Raw genomic sequence first — 4,663 nt, forward strand, 5'->3', positions numbered from 1 at the left:
TATTGAATGATGTAAAGTAGATTAGTTATTAATTATGAATATTAATGATGGGCTGGTTTTTGTTTTTTTTCTTTAATGGATTTAAGTTTCTAGGCCAGACCAATTTTTTTTTCCAAAAATTGAGTCTTAATTGATTTTGTTTATGAAAAATTAAAATAATAAACATAATATCTTATGGATTTGGAGGTTATTTGAATTTTTTTTTGTTTGGGTCTTAATTAATTTTTTCTGTGTAGATATAAGTGTTGATTGATTTTTTTATGAAAAGTGGACACTTTTTTTTTGTCATAAAAAATGTATTTTTGTGTTATTGAAAATATTAGTTTAATCTTTTCATATATTATTTTTATTCTAATACTGTCAATAATCTTATTCTTGATAATATTTTAGAGTATAATCATTCATTAGTTATGATTTTATTATTAGTTATATGGTTATTTTTTGTAGTAGGATAAATAATTTACGTTATAAAAAAATTATAATAGTGCACAAGAATAAAATGCTTTAGCATTTAGAATTTAATTTTGGTTTGTTTAGGGTTTATTTTGATAATATTTTTGGTATGTGATAAAATTTTTGTATTGTAACGATTGTAAATCGATGATAGAATTTAGTGTTTAATTAGACTTGTTTTCGTAAAATCTTGGTAAAAATTTTGAATATATTTAGTTAATATAGTTGTTGAAATTTCTGAATATAATTTAAAAATAAAATTATTCATAAATAATAATAAAAGCATAACTAGTAAAAAGTTTAAACTAAAATAATAATAATAATAAAAATAAGATTATTGAAAATATTTAAAAAAAATATTAAAATATATTATTTTATATGTTATTTTTAATTTAATAAATAAATAAATTATTATAAAAAGAGTACTTAAAAAATTGCCCTTTAGAAGCATAAATAGCATAGGCCGTGGAAGAAAGACTAAGAAATGACATTCTTGTGTGATGTGAAATACAAGGTGCGGATTCTAGAAAAAATTATAAATTATATTCAGAAATTTCAACAATTATATTAATTAAATATATTCAAAATTTTTACCAAGGTTTTACGAAAATAACTCTAATTAAACACTAAATTCTATCATCGATTTACAATAGTTACAATACAAAAATTTTATCACATACCAAAAATATTATCAAAATAAACCCTAAACGAACCAAAATTAAATTCTAAATGCTAAAGTATTTTATTCTTGTGCACTGTTATAATTTTTTATAACGTAAATTGTTTATCTTACTACAAAAATTAACCATATAACTAATAATAAAATCATAACTAATGAATGATTATATTCTAAAATATTATTAAGAATAAGATTATTGACGGTATTAAAATAAAAATAATATATGAAAAGACTAAACTAATATTTTCAAGAATACAAAAATACATCTTTTATGACAAAAAAAAAGTGTCCATTTTTTATAAAAAAAATCAATCAACACCTACATTTACACAGAAAAAATTAATTAAGACCCAAACAAAAAAAAATCAAATAACTTCCAAATCCATAAGATATTATGTTTATTATTTTAAGTTTTCATAAATAAAATCAATTAAGACTCAAGTTTAGAAAAAAAAATTTGGCCTGACCCAAAAACTTAAATCCATTAAAAAAAAATCAGCCCATCATTAACATTTATAATTAATAACTAATCTATTTTATATCATTTAATAAAGGTGAAATTAATCTATTGCAGTGGAGTCTACATTCTGCACCAACTTCAACTTTTGTCTTTTACTATAATTTTAGTTATACTCTCTCTAGACACTTGTTTTATTAAAGGAAAAAAGACAAATAGGTCCCTGACTTTTCAAACTTTTGACAAATACATCCCTGACAAAATTTAAATACAAAAAAGTCCCTGACTTTAACAAACGGAGGACAATTTAGTCCTTCCGTCTATTTGCCTCTCATACACCTAACGGAACTGGCTGACGTGGCTGAAACGGTGTCTAGGTGTCCGTTACGGTGCCACGTTGGAAGGGGAAAAAAGTTCGAAGGACAAATAAGTCCTTGACGTCATTTTACAAATAAAGTTCGAAGGCCAAATAGGTCCTTGAGAATTTTTTTTTTCAAAATTAATAAACTCATTTCCTAAATTCTCTCATCTACCTCTCTCCATTTTTATATTTCTCTCTACTATTTTTACTCTATATATAATTATATTTTATATTAGTAATTTGACAAATCAAAATATGTCATTCGATATTTTTTTACAATTAAAATATTTTAAATGTAAAATTATACACATTAAATTATTTTAAATTTTAGATAACGAATGTTAAAATTAATTACTAATAAAAAATTAGACTTTTTCATATAAAAATAATAACTAAAAATCTTATTATTTAATTTTTTATCTGTAGATATCTTGGTCTTCTTAGTCAAAAATTTTTGTCAACTTACGACTTTTTTGTAAAAGTAGTTTGATTTTATAAATCTTTTGTGTCATGCATAATTTATACTGTTAGAACAAAGTGAACTATAATTTTAAAAAAATATATATTCTCGTAATGTTATTATGCATAAAAATACTATTTCTAATATAATACACAAATGCACTAATGCTAACTTAATACATGAATGATGCACAAATGAACTAATGCTAACTTGATGCATAAATAAACTGATGCTAACTAATGCCACTAGTATGATGAAAACTGAAGTAATGCAATTTAACAAATTTTAATATAATACACAAATGCACTAAAACTAAACTAATGCAATTTAAGAAAAAGAGTAGAAACATAACAAGCCCAATTTCTACAATTTTAATACAAATAATTTAAATTGTAGAATAAAACAAGTTAACTAGATTTCAAAATACAAGCATAATTTTATCAGAAATTATTTTTAATATGGAAAGAAAATTGGTGTTTTGGTTGAATATTGACATTTGAAGTGTATTACAGTATTGTAAAAATTATTCAACACGCCTCCACGTGTTGGCTAAGATGTTGTCACGTGTTCAACACGCCCCCACGTGTTGGCCAGAATGATGCCACGTGTTCACCACACCCCCCACGTGTTGACTTCCCACAAAAAAAATTCACCTATCTATAATTACACTACATTCTCCCATTTTCAACAAAAACACCAATATTTTTTTCATACAAAAAAAAATTAGCCTAATTTTATAAACTAAATTCTCATAATAGAAGCATAATAGAAGTATAATGAAAAAAAATTCTCAAGAACCTATTTGTCCTTCGAACTTTATTTGTAAAATGACGTCAAGGACTTATTTGTCCTTCGAACTTTTTTCTCCTTCTAACGTGGCACCGTAACGGACACCTGTACATCGTTTCAGCCACGTCAGCCAGTTCCGTTAGGTGTATGAGAAGCAAATAGACGGAAAGACTAAATTGTCCTCCGTTTATTAAAGTCAAGAACTTCTTTGTATTTAAATTTTGTCAGGGATGTATTTGTCAGAAGTTTGAAAAGTCAGGGACCTATCTATTTTTTTCCCTTTATTAAAAAAATGACAACAAATTTCTACACATATAAAAAGAAATTTTCTTCTGATAGAATTCACCATTTTATTTTTTAGTTTCGGAATATACATCTATCTGAATAATTGAAAATGAGATCAACAATTTAATCATGCAAGTATTATTTCTTCATTTGTAATGTGAATGGCATGCAATTACGCCGACTTTTCTATGTCACAAAAGATTACACCAGCCGCAGGAAAATAGAAAAATGATAAAAAAGACTTCGAATAATAATAATTAGTATTCATGGTCACAAATTGCTTTTACAAAATTTTCGTCAGCTATCGGATATGTCTTTTTGATAAAAAAGAAAAAAGTGATTCCTCTAAAATAAACACAATAACTTTGGCTGCATTTATTTATAGGAATAACTTTCGCTGCATTTATTTATAAGGATAGAATATTGAGACAGAGATACTAGTATATAAAATTATATTTGACAGATGATAAAATATAAATAAAAATATAAATATCGAATTAGTATATTTTGTATTCATTTTAATAGAAAAAATACAGAAATATTAATAAAAAATACAACTTATTTTTTATTTTTTTTATTATTCTTGTTAATTTTTTATAAATACTTTTTTATTATTATATTTTTTCTCAAATTTTTTGAATAAAAAAATGAAAATAAATTATATTTTCATCATTTGTTTTTATTTATCATCAAACAAAATATAAAAACACTAAATTTTATGTCTTTATTTTCTATATCTTGTTCTCACTATCTTACCTTATCCTGATCTTAAACACAAATAGAGCCTTTATTCTTATTAAATGTGACACATTTATTAAATAAAAATCATAAATTAATATACAAAAATATTAATAAACTTTATTAAATACAGAATATTCTAATATATAAATAAATATTTTTTAATATAAAATTTCAATACACAATATTTTAAATAATAACAAATCTTTTATTCTTAAATAATTAAATATAAAATATATGAATACAAAAATATGAGTATTCTTTATTCAATAAAATTAATTATTATGCAAAAAAAATTTATGATATTAAAAAATCATATTAAAATAAAATTTTAAACTATAACATAAAAATATAAAATAATTAAAATTTTATTTTATATTACTTGACAAATAATTAGATTATTATATTTAAAATTTATTAACTAATTAAGTTTATTAAATA

This window comes from Arachis duranensis, chromosome 4 (genome assembly GCF_000817695.3).
Source record: "Arachis duranensis cultivar V14167 chromosome 4, aradu.V14167.gnm2.J7QH, whole genome shotgun sequence".
Lineage (NCBI taxonomy): Eukaryota > Viridiplantae > Streptophyta > Magnoliopsida > Fabales > Fabaceae > Arachis > Arachis duranensis.